Consider the following 21,586-nt stretch of genomic DNA (forward strand, 5'->3'; position numbering starts at 1 on the left):
CGGTGCTCGTAAAAGAAAAAAAATAGAATATAAATAATAAGATGAAATAAATGTATGAATAAAAGAATAAGAACAGGAAAGGAAGGCAGAGAAAAAAAAACCCCACTACGCAACCAAATGAGGTGTTGTTGACTATTTCAAGCTTTAGGCTGCAACACTTATTCCTTCTTGTGCAATTGTGCCAATGAAAGGCACTTAGCAAATGCAACTCACTAGGTTTTATTTCGTGTAATGGTCTCAGAATTGCATGAAGCGCTAACGACGTAGCTTTCTTTATTACTTGCTGCATCATTTCCTTTTTTAATACTCAGCATTACAAAAAACAGTATTAGGATGCTGTATGACATATAGTGCGGCACTCCAGGACATCTTTCTCTTTAAACGGAACTCTTCTTCATCGGAACTTATCTGTTCGTTCCCTTGAGGTTCCCTTGAAGAAAGAGTGCATTGCAGAATATACGTTATTGTGGGGAAACGTGGAGCCTTTCTCACGTAATGCTTTTGAGCAAAATAATTACTCGCATTGGTAGATGAATATTTGGTTCACGTTTTCTAAATAGAAACAAATGACGCTACCCTTCTCTTATGCCACCAGTACAAAGGAAATAATGTTTTTGTGGCTATGACGTAAATGAATAGTGGAAGGAGAAAGATAAGAGAACAGCTTCATATTGCTGAACTGGCCAGGTCAAGGATACTTTGTCTGAATCCACACCTTTATTTGTTCATGGCCAATCGGAGCGTGTAGTGCTGAGAAAAGGGTCCTTCCAAGTTGAGGTCGTCCCTTTCAAAGCACTGTATTCCTTCTCTTGGTGATGCCCTCTTCACGACTGGAACTCGCAAGCCAACCTTCGCCCTACTCTACTTGATACTATTCGCACTTGAGGCAAGTACGAAAAAATACCTCTTGTCCAGCACCTGGGCACGGCTTAATTATTTGTTCAATGCGCCCTTTCTTTATACCTTAATTGACTATGTTTTAAATTTCTTATTTGACACTCCCTGTTAATCTTGTATGCATATGAGTGACCATGGGCCCATTCTTCTTTTCCTCTTAATCTCCTATATTAGGGCGGTTGTCCGCCAACATCGGTGAATGGAATTCCAAATTTGTTTGGCAGTTCACAGAAAAATAAAGAAGAAAGGTTTTAGAGGAACCACCGACAATGCTTGTAAACCTTCGCGAATAGCTAAATGCTTCAAGAAAGGTTTTTCAAAGCAGTGATGCTCTTGCTGACATATATTACGGCGAAGATAGTTAGGGAGCCTTTGCTGTTTGATCGCGCATGTCTGTAGCGAACAGAGCCGTCTAGTGCTAGTTCGATATAGTCTAGAAGTAGTGGTATACGTGGAGGACACATCAATCTGAAATAGCTATGACAGCTCTAGTTCCGCAATGAAAGCGCCCGCAACAAAAGCCTGTGGGCGTTTTGAGTCGACGTCTTTGTTCCAACCTGTGACTAGCAGCCACCGACCACTAACAAACGATAGGACAGAAAGAAAGCTTTATCCTTTAAAATGCGCATTACCCCGAATCCATTTAAACTACTGTTCTAGAAAATAGCAATCAAAGTTTCCCTTCTCAGCCAGGGCACGTATTTTTCGTCATCGTACGTTCTGTCAACCATCACATTGATGCTAAAACAGAAAACAATATAAATCCAGGAGAGCATGGTCACGCTGCTAGCTGCTATAGTTTTGCAGCTTACCTCTAAACCACTGCCAAGGTAAAGGAATCTGAAAGAATCAAAACGCAAATTGCGAAAACCTGGACACAAATGTAGAGCATGAAATCCCCGTGTCTCTCCACCCAATCGATGTGGAAGGAGGATATTTGTTCTCGAGGTGAGATTGTTCTGCAGTAGCGGACTTCCTGTGTGCGATAGCGCGCAGTGGTAACGCAGCATTGCATTACGGATGAAACTACAATTTACCGTTTTGCATGCCTAAACATTTAAATCTTGGGATAAGTTCTCACCATAACAAAACGAGGATCGATCCTTAGGCTGCAAGTAATCTTCCATTTTAGCCTTGTGTGACACAGTTGTGATTTCGCAACACTTCAAAAATGACAGAACTGATTTAAAGAATGCTGCAGCTAAACTTTTCCTGTCCGTTAACCGATAAGAATCGAAAGTTTTATTTGAGTACGACGTTATTGTGCCCTGAAGCAGTAGGTTGAGCTAGAAAGAACTATGTGCTGCTATGCAGCCAAGTGGTCGTTGTGTATTATCTTTTTTTGTTTCGGAGTCCGGTATGGTTTTTTACGACAAAGAATTCCATTCATATTGGTTGGCGCCACTATGCATCATATATAAAAGAGCAAAATAGAAGATACTATCCAGACCTCATGCTTCCTGGCGTCATTACTGCCTATTCCTCCCTGGCGCTGTGCAGATGTCGACCGTATATTGTACGAACATGAATACAATTGAAGATAACACCTGAAAATAAAAAAAAATGGCGCGAACCGGTTACCGCTGGCGCCTCAGCACAGGTTGCCGCTATAGAAAATATTTGGATATAATTATGAAAAGGGGCCTTCCTATCAATTTCACCTGTCCGCACTTCTAGGAACAAGATGTTCGAAGACAGTTTGCCGCTTTCTAGCATTGTTAGGGATAGATATAAATACCTGGATTTGCCGGGTGTACAAGCCACTTTAAAATGAGAACCATGTGTATCCTTCGCTTTCTGCTCGCATTGATTGTATGTGCTTCAATTCTACCCGTTAAAGGGCAAGAGAGAACAGCAGCCCTATCAACCCCAGCTGCTTTTAGAGCTCAGTGGTGGCCCGGCAATGGTTTTCCAAGGCGGCGTATGTACCACATATATTGTTTCTAAATATATTGGGTAGGACCTACTTGCATAGTCGGTGGTCTAGATAACAAATATCTTAAAATGCACACCTGCGACCGCTCTTTCAATAATCGCGAAAAGTGCTTAATAAATTTTTCTATGGGTAATTTCAACACACGTACTAGTACAGTGTTTAGCGTCCTAAATGCAAAATATTGTAAGACGCTAAGCCGTTTTCTTTGTTTCTAGTGCTGTATTTTATCATTCGCGTCTGGGTATTCAGCTGGATGCCCTTCAAGAGTAAGTGAAAATACGTACGAAGCAAGCTTCCCATGGTTGCTGTCCTCTGTAGCGCTTGAACATTCCTCAATATGCCTTATCAAAGAGGCGAAAATTTCACTTTCGTGACTGATGCATCATGGAACTCGCGTGTGTATGTGTTCGTCAACCGTTCTTCGTCTCGGTCCGGTTCACATACCAACGCATCTATCACGCACCAACGTTCACGTATCTTTTACCAGCTTTATGTTATTCCATTTTTTCAAATCCAGAACACGAGTGGAAAAGATTCCATTCAAATGTCAATTCCGTGTTTGCTGCACTTCTCTGTGATTGAAAACTATCAGTTGCGCCGATTGCACGTATAAGTGTTGTTCTGAATGAATAGCTGTATGTGGGAAGAAAATAATGGCACGACTGACCGCATCCATACAAATGCATGACGCACTCACGATCCCCCCCCCCCCCAAATTACTTACTATCAGTGCGAAGATCACGCTCGGCAGAGATTTTTATTTCTCATTTTAGTTTTAGTTGCCGCGATATTGGGAAAACCAATGAGAAAAATAGATGACACGAACCTGGATACTTAGCAATCTGCTAGTATGGGTCCGTACATAACAAAGGGGTATACGAGAGTTGGTATACCGGTTCAATTATTCCAGCAAATTTCGAGCCTTTCGGGAGAAACAATATACATCAACAGAAGTTGCAGTTCAAGGAATCTTCTGTGAAATTATTTATATACATCTATTTCAGGGACATAAAGACAAGGTCTGACAGCTGAACTGGTCGCACTTATAATTGGAGTGTCGTGGTACGTTCGCTTTCTAGACTAATGATTTATCAGTTGTTGTAAAAGGCGTGGTCGGCGGTTTACTCGGTGCACAGGCATATTTCCTATACTATGAATGCAATCTCGTTTGCACCCTGCCTGAGGGTCAATTATAGGTATCTCTCGTGACTACCATAAAGGACAGGCACACCCAAAGGACCATTCGTTAAAATGATTTTCACTGTGAGTAACTTTGCTTCACGTGTCGCGGTATATGTTCATAGCTATAGCGTTCGGCTTTGGACCATGACGTAACCGGTTCGACTCTCTCTCGCAGTGGCCGCATTCTGGTGCCGCAGGTATGCCAGAAATCTCGTTTACATGAAATGGTGTTGCATATGTTGCAGGATCTTTGAAGCATTTCTAAATATACAAGGCAGATAGCGGCTTCATCTTTTTCTGCAAAGAAGATATAGATCCACTGGCAATGCCTCAGTTCTTCCTTGAAATCAATAGTGGCAAATTTTACCTTTCATGCGTGGTAAAACATAAAATATATAACCCATAAGGGCGTCAAGATCTTCAGATATGGTTCTCAATTTACGAGAGATACTGAAAGGTTGCAAACATTACGTACTTCTCAAATTTCGATCCTTTACTTGCAATATCAGAATGAAACATTTTGTCTTGATCGTTTAGCATGATACCCATCCTAGCCGAAATTCGTGGCTGTGTGGTAATATTCAGACGCTCGGCCTATACAACAAAAAACTTTCATGGTAATGACAGCTGATGAATTCTTACGGTGGATATTTCCTCAAGTCGTTACATAAATGCAGCTCGAGAAATTAAACGCCTTGTATGTCGAAATCTGCCGTAATCACGTATACCGCTAGTAATAACAATTACTGGTCTGGTCATACCTCTAGATGAATCGCTCTTTTGCAATTTGGCAGCTATTAGCGTCGGGCACTTTTCGAGTAGGATGTTTGTAATGCTTTCCCGTAGCATAGTTTTAGAGCGAAGGTTTATTCTGGGGTCACAAGGGAGTTGATGATAGGGTAAGTTTTGTGCTTGTTTGCAGGTGAGCTTTCTTTTCTACATTACGTTATTGAAGTTACTGCGTCGGCTACATTTAGAGGAATGATTTTTGTTTGGCATCAAACTTGTTTAGAAACTGTGGTCTGTTGTAGGGGTAGTAGTACTTTGTGAAGAGGAGAGAAAAGGTGGTGACGCAGGTTGACGCCAAGAGCTGGAAGACAGAAGGAGGTAATGACGTACAACGCTTAGCAGGCGCGAACGATGACGTCATGCGGCGAAGGAACGACTTAATCTGGCACCATTACTTAGTGCAGGCGCCGATATCATCATGCACCTTCTAGGGAGTGTGCACCGGACGCGTTCCGTGGCTGTCATTATGCACGGGTGCCTGGTCAACCACGACGGCGGAGTGAATGAGAAGGCTTCCCTCACACCTTTTTCACTATGCGTGGGATATGAACGATTTAAACCATACGAAAGCCCTTACTTTCGCAAAGCCTGAAATATTGGCTGATTCTAGCGGAACTCTGGATCGCCTCACTTGAAGCACTTATGAGCCTAATGCAGATTTTGGCGAAATTGTCTTCAGTTATGTATAAGATACACGCCTTGCACGAGAGGCACTAGAACAGCAAACTAGAGTGGCAAATCGCTTATCGCGACTTCGTGTGGCACACACCTGAAATGAACAACCCAAAATGAGGCAACTGCTTTCCCCCTAATAATGTAGCAGAAGACATATCGGATATATTGGGCACTTGTCGTACCTTACGATAAAAAGGATTCAAGATGAAATTAACCAGTAAGCTTAAATAGCTGAGTTCGGCTTGTGCTCCTATACCTAAGTTAACCACAGAACACTAAAGTTTATTGCCAGCCCACTTTATAAGCTTGTCTAGTAATAGGCCCGGCTACTATACAGACCATGCTTCTTAAATTTAGGGGTTTGATATTTATTCGCTAAAACTTCTGTTTCGCGCTTCCTCTCATTTCACAAAGTATATCAATTCCCACACGATCTAAGAAATCTGCTGTAACTATGGTTCACCACGTTACTTTGATTTTATTACTTTTTCCCCGTAACTTTTGCTTGTGGTAGTTATTGCGGGCGAGACGTAGGTGAAAGGTATCAACAAAACCAGCTCCACACATGAAATTTTAAGGAACTCCGCTTAAAGTTATCCGGCCTTTCTCTTGAATGTGTCTTGGTAAATTTTTGCAATAAATTATACTTTTGCTGCGTTGTTCTTGCCATGTGTTTTTCATTGCTTGGCATTTACCCGTACATGTATTTTTCTTGTTTTTTTTTTACCGCGCTAATATGTCTTCGTCATCCCCAACTAGCTTAGTAGCAAACTTCAGCTAAAATCTCTCATTTAGCATCTTAATTGCTTTTTCTCTTCGGCCGCTCTTTATCCCACCCACCTGCACGACTCATCGTGAGTTCTTGCAGTCGCAGGTTGTTGCTGCTCCCATTAAATTGCTTGAAAACAGGAGACGCGTTTGGCAAATTTACCCTCCGTGGTCGCTTAGGGGCTATGGTGGTGCGCTGCTCAACACGAGATGCCAGCTTGTGACGTGGCGCCGAAGTCAATGGGGATGCGAGTTTATGTGTCATTTCCCGGTTACATATGACAGACGCTGGCTTTTATAATCAGTGGGCCATTTCAGGCTTTCGCCTCAGCTCTTCGTTCTCAAAGCTCAGGTACAATGCACCGAAGATAAGGATCCCGTGGGGCTTTGTAAGCTAATCGGTTGTGAGCGTAGCCTCGGCTACGATTCCCTTGGGGGTCCGAGGAGCGCGGCCACGCACGTGGTGTTACCTCTAACAGTGGCCGCGGCTGTACAGCTCCTGCAGGTTTGAGCACAAGACCATGCCCCAGCGGCCCTGGCTGCTAATTCTCGTGATAGGAGCTCCTGGCTTCCGAACCTACACCGAACACGCCGTAACTATAGAGATTTAAAAAAATGTTAATTTCATACAGAGTTGAATTAAGACTGACTAATATAAAAATTGCGATAAACTATAGAAAATGTAGATGTCTAAAAGAAGCTTTGCAAAAGTGACCCTTATACTAAACAGCAATGCTAATGGAGAGCTTTTGTACAATACACGTGTGGCAGCACAGTTCCGGATGAGAATAGTTAGAATTCACTCCTGCATGCTGCCTCATGCCTGAAAATTATGAAATTGAAATACCGCATTTGAGACCCTCGAAGTAATGCGCGAACTGTCTAAATGAAGCGCGAACTTTAAATTTTTATATTACGTTTTACGAAATAAATTTCGTTGGAACAATAATTTACGACAGGTCACTTTAAGATAAACTACAAATGCTTTGACTGGCATTCAAAAAGTGGCATAATTTTTTAATCGTATCTTAAGAAGCCAACAAAGACTCCAAGTACAACTCAGGGGAAATTACTTGTAATTACTAATTGAAATGAAGAGATTACAAATTAATGGAAATTAAAATATATGAGAAAACAACTTGCCGCTGGTGGGGAACGATTCCACGTCTTTGAAAGAGCGTCGCACGTGTAATGCGAAGACGTGGGATCGTTCTCCACCTGCGGCAAGTTCTTTTTTCACCCACTTTCAATTCGATTAATGTATAATTTGTTCATTTCAATTAGTAAGCACAAGTAGATTCCCCTGTGCTGTCCTTGGTGCCTTTGTTGCCTTCTTATGATATGACTAATAACATTCGGAACACTCGGTTAACCGCCTGTCTTCTTGTTCATGGTTTACCTAAATGGCATGTACGCCTTGTTAGCAGATAGCTGCATTTATCGGCTATGCAATTTAAGTCAGTCGTTGTACCACCATAGCAAATACGAAAGCTGCTATCGAGCTGGTCTGGCCTGCACCTAATAAAATGGAGTTCAGTAATAGGAATGCTTAAGCTGGCACCACTTTAGCGACATTCTTGCACAAAACTTGGCAACAATACGTTGACATCCACTTTTCCCTAAGCCTAGCTCGTTATATACGCGGCATGAGAAAGCTGCCCGTTTAGGCAGTGTCTTTCATAACAGATTTGCAAACAAATGACCATGCCAGTCCACTGTTTGTTTGTCCAATAGAGATGCCTAAATTATGTAACAGATTTGTTTTCAGAATAACATTATACTCATAGAAGTATTGAAAACCAAATTAAGCAGCTCATTTATGTAGGGAACGAATTCATAGTTAATGGAAATTTTATGACGCCCATGGTGAGAAATGATTTATTGCCTACGAGGTTCATCCTGCGCTTTTAACGCACTGTTTCTCAAACATGTGAGTCAGCTAAGTGGGCTTGGGAATTTTAAGGTTAAAAGCACTGGGTTGCTGTAATTTCTCTAGTCAAGATTAAGAGAAAACAGAGGAATAAGGAAGCGAAACGATGCGCAACGAAGATCATGAATAACAGAAGGCGAATGATTTACTAATACTACGGTTCCAAAAAGTGCTGCCAACGCCCATAGCCAGTTTGACCGCAAAAAAAAAAAACACATCTTAGATATCCCTTATTTGTAGGAACGTGGTACTTCAGCTTGTAAATTTAGCTTCTATAGAGATAATGTTTGTTTCTGTTAGGCAAAAAACGCTGCAAAATTTACAGCTTAAGTTTGCTTCCACACGGCTTTTAAGATAATGAAGTTGACCATCTCAACCTGAAATTATGTTGCAGCGCTAGTCCTTCTGCTAACAGCACATCCCTCTGCTTGAGGTCATATTCTTAAAAGAGAGCTACAGCCCGTTTAAACTTCGTTGCTATCCAAACTTCTTTTTGGAAATAAAGTAAGTGCCAAGGTTACATTAAAACAAATACGAACTGCAGGGAAGATGGGTGCTGGATCTCTCATATATAATGTGATGACATCAAAACAGCATGTTCTTTCGCGACACCAGTGTAAAAGGTATGAGTAACTTTTTAGTGTGCTGTTTAGTGACGTAGCTCGAAGAAAGCCACGTGCTAGCGCATTTGCTTAGAAACACGCTGAAACGAGGTCAACTTTTCGCTTTCTTCTCAAGTACAACTCGCCCAAACGCATGAGCACTGGGCTCTGTCGAAAGCTACCCGACCTATGTGTGCTTCCCGGTAAATTTTGGCATAAGTGGTGCATAGAAAGCTATGTAGGCCCACGACTGGCATCGTCGTACTCGGCGCTCGTGCTCACATTTGCCCGCGATGCATGCTTTATTGGTTTTTCCGCGTGTGTTTGTTTTGCGGGTTGCACATAAACATGACAGTAAGATTGCATACATCAACATCACTGATAGCGGCATGAACGGCGAAATTGGAGTAGCGGTACTTCATTGAAATCCCCGGGCAACCATACACTGTTCTTTACTTGGCCATTTACTTTCAATACACGGCAGTACGATGAAAAGCTCTACTTGTCATGCAAATTTGAACATTATTTGTGGTTATTGCAATCAAAACTGGTGACAAGTCCACAGTTCTGGCGTTTCTCAAGTGCATGTTCCACTTATTTTCGGTTTTGAATATGTTAGCACGAAATTTGTATAGTTTGGACAAATTTCGATTTTCCCCAAACAAGGCCCACAATCCATAAATTTCGGGAAAGCTTCCGAGACTCGGAAGTGCATGTCAAAAAGAAGAACAATTTCTAGAACCGCCGATGAATAATAAAATTTGTTGAGTGAAGGTATCTTATGGCTACAGAATTTGTCATTGACGCAGAACAAAGGAAACTTGAGATCGCAGGGAGTGGTCTTCATCAGAGACTACAAAAGCTGTGTTTATATGAATGCGACAGAAGCGACTCCTGTCAACTTTCAGGCGGACTGCACATAACGGAAACGACGCAATTTGCGAGGAAATCCTATCGCATCAAATGAGCCAAACAATGGTAATTTGAAATAGAGAATGCGCAGGTTACCGGGACCGTTAAACAAATGCGTATCGCATCAGAAATTCCGGGAAAACATTCGCTGTCGGAGGACAAATGGCCCATCAAGCGACTGCGGCCGTTGTCGTACTGAAGGATATCAAAAGAAAAACGGCAGCTTAAGAAGCAGGCCGCAATACATTTATTTTCACTCATAAGTACATTGCGCGCCTTGGAAGCCTTTAATCATTGTCAGTAATAAATGGCATTGCATCGGTGAAATACTTGATTCGCGTCATGAAAGTAGCCAATTCAACTTAGAGGTAATAGAAGCAGAGACGCCGCAACTCGGCGACCACTGGACATCTGACCTCTGCGGACTCGATAGGAAATTTAATTGTCCTGGTCAAACACGGTACAGGGCATAAATTGGGCATTCTCCAGGGCATAAATTTTGCGTAAGTTTGCTCAGGTGGAGAAATGTAGGAGAGCCTGAAGGATGTAGCCATCACCCTGGGGGTACTTTCGGTGCATTTCACATCACGAACACAAAATCAGGCTTATTGAAAGTGAGTGCACTAAATTTCACATGTGTCAGTAGGTGGCGTTAGTTTGCAGGACAGGAAAATGCGCATTCATGTAAAGGAAGATGTATGAGGACTTGCGATATGAATAATAATTATTTTTGTTATTTAGACGGATATTGCGAGCCTGAGTGCCAGGCTTTAGGCAGGAGAAGGCGCACAAAGAGAACGTGAGATTACAGCATTTATTACATGGGGTCGTAACAAACGTATCGTTGTAATAAAATCACCATGAGGCAAACCGGCACGTGCTACCAATTTCGTAAGAAAAAATAGAACATATAAAAAGAAAAACAAACATCACAAGACAAGATAAAGAAGACAATACAACTTGATGTCATGGTCTAAATTTCACTAAAAAAAAGAAAAACTAAAGAGAAAGCAAGTAGCAATGCGGGGAGAAAATTTCAAGACAGTGTGTGAGAGAACAACGACACATTGTACATTGTACGGTATGAGTAGAGAAGGCGTTCCACTGTCGAGTGGTTCTTGGGAAAAACGACTCTTCAAAAAATGTTAGTCTTGCAGAAATATTCTTTAACCTTTTTAGGGTGAAAAGAACGTCTTTTACTCGAGTTAGCAGTGCCGAGGGAACGTGCCCTAATCATGCCAAGGTGGTCATGAAAAAGCGAGTAAAAATATTCATGCGGTCCTGGTAACGCCTTCAGGCCAGGCTTTGAAATTGTGTGTCAAGTAGGAGCTGCGTTGGCGATGCGTGCCAATTATATGTCTTATAGTTGAATCTTACCGGCACGTCCTGCAGGACCTTTAATAATGTTTATCCAATCCAATATTCTACACTACCCATGCAAACACGTCTTTACAAGAGCTAATGATACTAATTGCGAACCTTGTGTTGCCACTCAATGTGTGTTTTCTTGCCCATGGGCCGTTGTAACATGATACAGAAGATGTAAGAGCAACATGTGACAATTTATCCACAGACTTTACTTGAAGCTAAACATTTCGACAGAATTGCCTGTCTGGTTGGGAAATTGCGCGGCAAAAAAATTTTAACGTAGACTCTTCCATACAATTCTCATTGTATATGTGTGTATTGCCCATGCAGGGTGCCCTTTAGGCGAAGTTTACAAGGTATGCCGAAGCAGCACCTGCGGCGAGTGGAAATGCTATCAGCTGTTTATGCGAGGTGCAAGAGCGTGCACCGAAGACTGCAGAACCGGATGCTTTTGTCGCTGGGGCCTGTTCAGAAATGACAATGGCAAATGCGTACCAATATGGGGTTGTCGGAGAAGTGCGAATCGAGCGGAATAGTTGCGATAAGTAACTACGTGGCTGATCTATACATCTGCTTAGTACACCACACCATGTTGAGTCAATAAATCGATTATGCTGACACGTGTCTTTTCTTTGTGTGTGGTGGGGAATAGCATATGGTTATTTGTTTCTTGCCAAAATAAGCCAAATTCCTCAGCCCCGTCATTCACTGAAGGGTTATTGCACGTTCTGTTATTTCTCCGATAATTCCCGATTTACTGCAAGTGAGCCACTTGTCAAGAACATTGTACTGGAGACATTGAGTTTCGTGAAATACCTGGGTCCAAGAAGCCTCATGTAGGCGTCATTCACAAGCTTCATGCGAACAAAGGGATAAAAAAAGGAAACGTTAAAACTGCTTGCGCGAGTTGCTACATGACGCATTGCACTTGTCTACCGCTTCCTTTATCGACAACTGCAGGAAATAATTCGTGAAGACATGAATGTTGATATAGATTTATTTTCTCGGTGATGAGGAACGTGGCCTCCAACTCTGTAGAGTTTCGCCGCCGTGCTGCGTTCCTACTAACCCTGGTATGGGCGGACTGTCATGCTTGGCAGCGGCACCTTGCAGCGTTAGTGGTGCACCGTTTCGAGTTACTTATTAAACCACGTTTCGTGCATAGTTGATGTGATTTCAAGCGACTCAATACTCAGTGCGCCCTACGTACTGTAAGATAAGCTTTACTTAGCTGAAGACGCTAGCAGTCATACCGTGTGAAATACGTCTCACACTTTAACCATGGCACGCGTTTTAGCTGTTTCGAGTGGCAGCACGATCACCCATTTGGCGACGTGCACGATTCCGTTCAGCGTGAGTTCACATTTCCACTGCATTCACTTTCTTGAAGTTCCTGTGTAGTTTAGGCTAGTTGGCAACAAATAGCTTATGCAGCGCTCGGGTAGATGGGCGCACTGAATAACACGCCACTAACCACTGTGTTATGATGGCGCCCATGTGCCCTTGTTCTTTGACGTGATAACAAAGATTTTACCCAGGTAATACACATGTTGTAATATTACATTGATATGCAGCATGTCTATTGCGGTAAATGCGACGAAGCTTTCCAGCAATCCGCATGTCTTGTACAGTGCTAATGAACCGCGCGGCAGTTCTTTGCGGCAACTCGTACAGCAGGGTCATATAAAGTTTTCGCATGGCGAAGTATCAAATTGAATTAAGGACTTTTCTGTGCCACAACCACAATATGGTTATGAGGGACGACAGAGCCGGGGACACCGGATGAATTCTGAGCGCCGGGGTTTCTTTAACGTGCGCCTAAATCTAAGTGCCACGGATGTTTTTGCATTTCGCTCCTATTGAAATAGGGCCGAGATGGCTGGGATGTGAACGCGCGACCTCGTGCTTAGCAGCGCAACACCAAATCCACTTAGCAGCAACGGCGGGTGAGGCGAAATATCTGCGACATAGATATCGTCAGACAACGCGACGCACTGAAGAGCCAGATAAAGCACAAACATTAGTTTTCACAAACAGCCACCGCATATAGAGATTCTCTCAGAAGACAATTTTTAAACATGTTGCAAAGAAGCAACACCGCAGCGCCGCGAATGGCTTTTCGCGCAGCCAAGCGCCGCTATACAGCCAGCCGCACATGCCAGCGCGGCGGTTTCGCGCAACCTGACAACAGATGGCGGAACTGGTCCTAATTGTCAGCGCCGTTGTAAAAAAAAAAAATTGGCTGAAGGCTGAGCTTGGTTAAGCCTGGAAGATTGCGAAAGCAATACCCTTGGCTGCGCCTTGGTTCGGCTGATGGTGTGGACATGTGGACATGTGGACACCAGCGAGCGCCCTCTCTCGGTAGCGCCGCAGCAGCAGCGCGCAAGGCTTCCCTCCACCATCGATGCCGTGAGATGGAGCCCCGTCTCTCGGTCTGGCGTGACGTCACACGGTCACGTGACGCGCAGTTGTGTAAGGAGGCGCCACGACCACCGATGGGCCGAAAATGCGAGCAGTATTGCTTTCGCAATAAAATAGTCCGTTAGTGTATTAACCGCGAGACCGAGCTGAGTCGCTGCCTGGTGAACACTGGCTGAACGATGCAAAGCGTAAATAGTGCGTTGCGTTGGCAGATAAAGACTAGACCTTTACATTTTCACGTATAGCACGGATATCCTTTAGAGAGTGTTGATTCCGTGGTTGTAGTGCAGCCATGTATGCTGATTTGCAATATTTGATAACACAGTAAAGCGTTTGGACCTGCGATGCAGTTTTCGCTCTATAACAAATTCAGTGACTGCACGTACGGACCTTGCGATCATGGTGTCCTTCGTTCGTCACAGCTACGTGAATCGATTTAATTGCCGCACTCACGTTGAAACACGTTAAATAGATCACATTTGTCGCCTTTTTATACAAATGATGTGATCGCTTCGTTATCCTGATGTAGCGCCTTAGCGATCCCTTTCTGCGATGTGTTGGTCTTTTTGGAGCTTTCGGGTACCACAAAACAAGAACCAGGTGGCGTACCATCACTGAGCGGTACGAAAAAAAAATCTTATAAAAAGGTACATGATACGTGATACGTGAAGTTACGGGATTGAATTCCTGGCACTTAGTGGTTACGCGAGCCTCATTAGCTGTGCCTGAGCCATAGGCGGAGAGTTTTCATTTTTCCCAGAAGGGGTCGGGGGAAGGGATGGGGCTGGGGCCCGACCAGCTTTCCGAATTCCGCCCCCCCCCACAATATATATATATATATATATATATATATATATATATATATATATATATATATATATATATATATATATATATATCACTGGAAGAACGATCGTGTGACCTCGAAGAATTGAGCGCTGAAGTGACGGCGTTATATGAGTACATACAAGACCTCATAGTAGGAGACAGGTTAATTTTACAGCGTGAGTCCTCTCGGTGGTGTAATATTCCTTCGCGTAACTGTCGCTACCACTAATACTGCTTCTCCTTTCCGGCGACACTGTAGCCTCTCGCTCTCTTTCTGTGAGTCCGAGTATAAGGTCTTCTGCGGATGACTGCTGTTGATTCTGATTTCGAGTGAATCTGGCTTGGCCCCATTTCGGTTACTGAGTGAACTCTACAGTGCTCCCCAATGACCATGCACCAAGACAAGAAAACAGCAGTTGTGTTACTCGAAGAAAACCTAGTGCACATTGCTTCTGGTACAGTGTAGCATCCGCTCGGTAATTCTTTCGTTATTGAAATTTAATTCAGTAATCGCAATGAAGTATCTAACTCGAGAAGTACTGTCCTAATTTTCAATGTGTCAGTGAGGTATTGTAGGCACCCAAAAATGACATTTAATGTCGTGTTTTCAGCAACGTACTAATTGCGTACAGTTTTTTCGACTGGAAAACAATCCTCACGAAGAATAAAAACACCACTTAAGTGCGCTCCCACCAGCATCATAAAGCAGCGCCCTCAAATAAGCCGATTGAAAGCAACTGCCTGTCGCAAACCCAAAGAGAGAGCGCATCACCTTGTTAATGGTACGGAAGGAGCACCGACAGCAGGTTTCGTGGCTTCGCGCTCCTTCCTCTCATTTCTATGTCACACTTATTATCCGTCTCTCAAGGCCGACTGATCACATTGATAACAAAAGCCCCTTGATAACGTGGCCGAAGCGCCGCTGAGACCACGCATGGAATGCGAAAAGCAATGGTATAGGCATAGAGGGTATAAAAATCCGGGCATTGTTCGCATCTGATGGAAAGAGTGCCCTCGAAGCTATATTTTGTGCCAGAAGTTTGCTTCGGACCAAAGCCAAATTAAAGTCACCATATTATTTTCCGTGAAAGTGTATAAGTGTTGCAAAAACAGATTCATGTCAAAAAATAAAAGCGTAATAAACAGACCGCGAAGCGACTCACGTGTATTATTATTATTACTATTATTATTATTATTATTATTATTATTATTATTAGGTATGGAAATATACAGAGGAAACAGGGAAGGAGAAAGCTGACAACTGCCACCGAGAGCGGCACAACGCCTGCCTGCTCTTTCGGGAGGAGGGAATGAACAGAGAAGAAGATAGACTCACGTGTAGAGAAAAAGTAAATCTGATGCTTAAAAAAAGTAAATGTGCCACTTCTAAATGAGCCGAATTGGCAATCAGAACGTCTCCGCAAAAAACAAACAACAAAAGAAAAAAGCCCATCAGATATTAGTGTGCCCTTATTATCTATGAATTCGTAAGCTTCGTTGAACCCCTGCTGCTGCCTAGAGGACTTGTTTGAATAGGTCTCCTTTCGCAGCTACACAGTACTGTGTCCGTTTCAGCACATCTTGAGTGGCTTTCTTGACGACCGATCCCGGAATTCTACAGCAGACGTTTGTTATCCTTGCCTTGAACTAGTCTGACAGCCATCTGAAACATGTAAGCACGATCTTTCACTTAACCCCAAAGAAAAAAAAGTAGTAGAGAGGTCAGGCGACAAAGCCGTCCAATTTACAGGCCTGTGCCTTCCAATCTACTGAGCATGAAAAGTCGCATCCTGCTAGTTTTACGCTCGGGTGCTGCTGTATGCGGGTGCCCCATCTTGCTGATATCACAGAAGCGGAAAACGTGACAGCGGGACTTCGCTGAGCAAGTCAACCACGAGTCCTTCGAGGATTTCGTTCACGTGACGCTGTCCATTCAGTGTGTGATCGAAGATGAGACTGATTATGGCACCGACGTAAATTCTGAACCACACATTGAGCGACCGCTGTTATGGGGCCGATTGAGTACCCAGTGGTCCCTGTACCTGTCCGATGTGCACAGTGTACATTGAAGCTTCCCTCCAATAGTGCGCATTGTGCGCATTTACCTGGGCGTTTCGGCAAAAATTGCCTTCATCTGTGCATATAATGTTGCTCACAAAGTCTGGTGACTCATCGGCCTTTGTGAGGACGACATTCGAGAAATATAGGCGATTCTACAGGTCTCTAACTTCTAAGCATTGGTGCTGGTTAAGGTGCTACGGATGAAAGGCCATTATTTAGAATCATCCAAACTGATGGCCTGGAAATTGGTATCTGCGCGGCCCCGTCCCGCACGCTAGCATGAGGGTTTGAGGCCATAATGGGTAGAACACCCGTGCGTAGGCTAGGACTCAAAGATGGAGTCCTCCACCGCTGTTCCTTGAAACTGACGGTGTGTCCCTGGTTCTCATAATCTCTGACGATAATTTATGCGTTTGCTCTACCGCCAGACTTCCATGACTGATATATATATATATATATATATATATATATATATATATATGTATATATATGCGGCCTTGCTGTTGTTGCCATTTGCAGATCTCCAGACAAGGATCATGTTTACTTTCTGCTCATTGGAGGAACGCATGGCAACTGGGACGAAACAAAACGCATCTTTAAAATTCGCTTTTGTGGCGTTAGATTATGTGGCACAAAGAACATCCATGCACTTCATCTATGCTAAGACAACCGCTATCATAGCTTGTTTCGACCTGACACCCAAAGCGACGGGTTACTTCGGTCGTGGCACGGCAGACAAGGCACCAGCTCAATCACGATGTCTTCCTGTATTTCCTTTCTTTCGTTCCGGATAAGTCAGAGGGAGCCTGTTCGAGGGCACCGCTTTCACGTTTCAGCGCAGTCACGTGGTACTCTCCACATTTCGAGGGGTTTATTTATCAGTAGGAAAGAAAATTAGTACGCAATGAGTACGTCGCAGAAAATACCGTAGTTTGAAGTGCCATGACTGTGCCTTCAAATGCCTCACTGACACTTTTATAATTAGGATAGTATGTCTCGAGTTAGATCATTAATTACAATTACCTAACTAAACCTCAGTAACGAAAATATTACTGGCCGCTACTCCAATGTACTGTAAAGAATAGGAACTAGGTTATGTTTGACTAACACACTTCTCTTTTTTTTTAAGTCTTGGTGCATGATCGTGAATTGGGACACCCGGTATATATTTACGAGCTTTGCATGCCACTGACGATGTTCCCATCTCTAATAAATGCTGTAAATTATTCGGAAGGTTTTTTGCATGAGTCGTTAGCATTGCTTACTGGAAAGAGAAGCAGTACTGAGACACACAACATTCACGTGCATTTCACACATCATTGAAAAAAAGACTACTGAAGGGGTCACTGAAGCTTTGGGTTTTTTTCTTGGTCAAAAAAGCATGGAAAGCTAATTGTCGCGTGGAGAAAATACACAGCATATTCGTTCTATAGGCATAGACTATACATACCTTGAGAAACAATTTTTATTTGGCTACCTGCTCCTCTTTCAGGAATGTAATAAACCTTGTCCTGTGTGCATATCTAATAAATATTGTGTGTGCACGCTGTTTATAGTGAAAATTTAAAACGTCGAATTGAAAACGTCGTTTAAGATGTCGAAGTGAGAAAATACGGATTGGGTAGCCGCACCTAGTGCTTCTAATGCTCGTCTCCTCGTATTGTCAAGACATGCAGAAATAAAGCGAAAGTATGAATTAAAAGACGTGCACGTTCACACCAACAATGACGACGTAAGCTATTACCCCAGTATTGTCGCTGGTCCCCAGGTGCTATGAATAAATTATATAATTGGAGGGAAACCGGGTCCTGCTGGTATGCAATAACGGGTTTAAAGTCAACTAATCATAATTGAATAAAGGATTTTTAAAAGTAACCCAAAGTGCTTATTTTGAAATAGAACTCAATTTGAAGAATAATGTGTGGGCACGGTAACTCCTAGTGTCCTAAGCTATAAGCTCCCAAAAAAGTTCAAGTGAAAAGGTCGAGGCAACTCAAAGGGAACCTTAGATGATGTGGGTGAGAAAAATCTGGAAATGACACGTTAGGTGAGGAGGGGGGTAGGCTTCGGTATCGTCGCGGAGGGGCTTTGTTGAGCTTTGTTCGGCATAAATTCAGCTTTGTTCGGCATAATATTGCAGCTTTAACGCGTAGTCGTCACTTGTACGCAGTGAGTTCTCGCGGCTTTGTGACGTCGTGTGACAGGCACGTGAAGTGGTTGCAGTGCTAAAACTTTTGACCAATCATCATCCTCAGCAGCAGCATCATCATCATCACCCACGCTACGCCCACTGCAGGGCAAAGGCCTCTCTCATACTCCTCCAGCTATCCCAGTCATGGGCTAATTGTGGACATATTGTCCCTGCAAACTTCTTAATTTCATCCGCCCACCTAACTTCCTGCCACCCCTGCTACGCTTCCCTTCTCTTGGAATCCAGTCTGTTACCCTTAATGACCATCGGTTATCTGCCCTCCCCATAACATATCCTACCCATGGCCATTTATTTTCTTGATTTCAACTAAGATGTCATTAACTCGCGTTTGTTCCTTCACCCAATCCGCTCTTTTCCTGTCTCTTAACGTTACACCCATCATTCTTCCTTCCAGAGCTAGTTGCGTCGTCCTCAATGTAAGTAGAACCCTTTTCGTAAATCTCCAGGTTTCTTCCCCGTAGGTAAGTACTGGTAAGACACAGCTGTTATACACTTTTCTCTTGAGGGATACTGGCAATATGCTGTTCACGATCTGAAAATGCCTGCCAAACGCACCCCAGCTATTCTTATTCTTGTGATTATTTCAGTCTCATGATCCGGATCCGCCGTCAATACCTGCCTAAGTAGACGTATTCCCTTACCACTTCCACTGCCTCGCTACCTATCGTAAGCTGCTCTTCTCTTCCGAAACTGTTAAACATTACTTTAGTTTTCTGCAGAATAATTTTTAGACCCATTCTTCTGCTTTGCCTCTCCAGGTCAGTGAGCATGCATTGCTATTGGTCCCCTCAGTTACTGAGCAAGGCAATATGATAAGCGAATCGCAAGTTACTATGGTATTCTCCATTAACTCTTATCCCCAATTCTTCCCAATCCAGGTCTCTGAATACCTCCTGCAAATACCCTGCGAATAGCATTGGAGAGACCGTGTCTCCGTGCCTTACGCCTTTCTTTTTTGGGATTTTGTTGCTTTCTTTATGGAGGACTACGGTGGCTGTGGAGCTGCTATAGATATCTTTCAGTACTTTTACATACGGCTTGTCCACACGCTGATTCTGTAATGCCTACATGACTGCTGGGGTTTCGACTGAATCAAACGCTTTCTCGTAATCAATGAAAGGTAATATAAGGGTTGGTTATATTCCGCACATTTCTCTATCACCTGATTCCAGGTGGGAGGCTGCACTTCACAGCCCGGACCTGGATGAGCAATTCTGGTCTGTCCAGCAGGGTCACGATGTGGCCGTGAGGCTGGGCCTTCCGGTCCCGACGTGGGAGCGGCCCGCTTAGTGGTTAGTTATCACTACTTGCACGACCAAATAAAATTTTCCATCCCTCCATGCATCTATCACCTGATCGATAGTGTGAACATGGTCTATTGTTGAGTAGCTTTTACGAAATCCTCCCCGGTCGTTTGGATGACAGAAGTCTCATGATAGAGTCTTGACCAATAGACGAGATCTAAGGGTGAAATTCGCCGAATCATAAATAACTATTTTTCTTTTGTTCGGTCCAATCAGGCATAGTCAGTGTGCACGCATCATATTAGATGGGGAGCTATCACGGTTTTCTTGACGTCGCGTGAGAGACAGGCGAAGTGAGGGTGGTCATAAAAAGTTTTTGACCTATCGCGGAGGGTTGAGTGCAGAATTGGAATAAAAAAGTTTGGATTAGCTTTACGTTATAGCGCCCCTGCTTCCTTGGCTGAGCCAAATGTGCGGAAGAAGAATTCCACGAGAGAAAACACTGTCCACGTTACCGGTAACGTCGCAGTGGCCGAACGTTGTGGCGCTACGTGTGCGGCGGAGATAGCGCTGACTGAGGCAGAATTTCTAGCCTTGATGAAGTTGCGTCCTGGGCCCCTGAGTGAGAGTTTGCCAGTTGTATATCCGAGGCAATCGATATCTTTGCGAAGCATAGTAGGGCAAGATGACGATCGGGAAGGATGTCTCGTATTTAGAAGGGGAATCTTCAACATTACTAGCAGCCGACAAAGCTGCTTTAGGACAAAGATTCCTCGCTTCTTCTGATCGGTTTTTTTATCATTGTCCTGATTCCGTCTTGGGCAGTGTAAAGAGAAAACTAGTGATGCTTTGTAGATAAATGAAATTATGAACACATAAAAGTCCCATATATGCAGGGAGAAAATTGAACCTAGACTTGTTTTTCTGAGCAGAATCACAGGAATCTGATTGTCCTTCGAAGGCAACTGTGTCTGAGAAGGGCACTTAGCAAGCGCATCTGACTAGTTCTTAGTGGCAGCAATGATTTGAAAATACTGTTTGAAACGCTAATGACGTCGCTTTTTGCTAGCTATTGCATTATTTGCCTGCTTAATACCCAGTGTTTCAAAGAACAGCATTAGGATGCTGCATGAAATGTAGTGCTGCAACGCAGGACCCCTTTCTCAGTAAACGGAACTCCTGATTATCGGAACATTTCGCTCCGGTCCCTTGCTGTTCCGTTTAACAATATTGTACTGTAAAACATTTAATATTATAAAAACGTGAAGCGTGGCTTAGGCAATGCTTATCAACGAAATAATTGCTATCAAGGGTAACGAAGATTGTTATTCATCTGTCCTAAATATAAATAAATGACGGTGACCTTCACTTAGGCCACCAATATAATGGGATCATCATCTGTTGTAGGTGTGACGTAAAATAATGGTGGAAGCAGAAATACTAGAGAAAAGCTTCACATCGCTGAGCTTTCCAGGGCAAGGGGACTTTCGAGGGCACCACCCCGTATTTGTTCGTGGCCAATAGGAGTGTGCAGTGCTGGGAGAAAGGTCTTACCAAACTGATTGAGATCGTAGCTTTCAAAGCGTTGTTATCCTTTGCAGTGTCCTTTAGTGACGCCCCCTTCGTGACTGGACCTTCTAAAACAATCTTCGCCTTACTCGATAGCACTCGCACTCTCGTCAACTACAAAAAATACCACTTGTGAAGGCCTATTTCGTCAATGTGCCCTTTCCATATCTTTTATTGGAATAATCTTTGAAC

The 21,586-nt window shown here is 43.4% G+C and overlaps 1 long non-coding RNA gene across 1 annotated transcript in view; it reads right to left on the reverse strand.

The window, feature by feature from the left end:
- Nucleotides 1–351: 351 nt before the first annotated feature.
- Nucleotides 352–21,586, reverse strand: part of LOC142589786 (uncharacterized) — an 80,513-nt gene continuing 59,278 nt past the window's right edge. The window contains exons 2-3 of the long non-coding RNA XR_012829933.1: nucleotides 2,348–2,444; nucleotides 352–430 (exon numbers count right to left, since the gene is read on the reverse strand). This is a non-coding gene — a long non-coding RNA (uncharacterized LOC142589786). The remainder of the gene's footprint in view (nucleotides 431–2,347; nucleotides 2,445–21,586) is intronic.

The sequence above is a fragment of the Dermacentor variabilis genome, chromosome 8 (genome assembly GCF_050947875.1).
Source record: "Dermacentor variabilis isolate Ectoservices chromosome 8, ASM5094787v1, whole genome shotgun sequence".
Lineage (NCBI taxonomy): Eukaryota > Metazoa > Arthropoda > Arachnida > Ixodida > Ixodidae > Dermacentor > Dermacentor variabilis.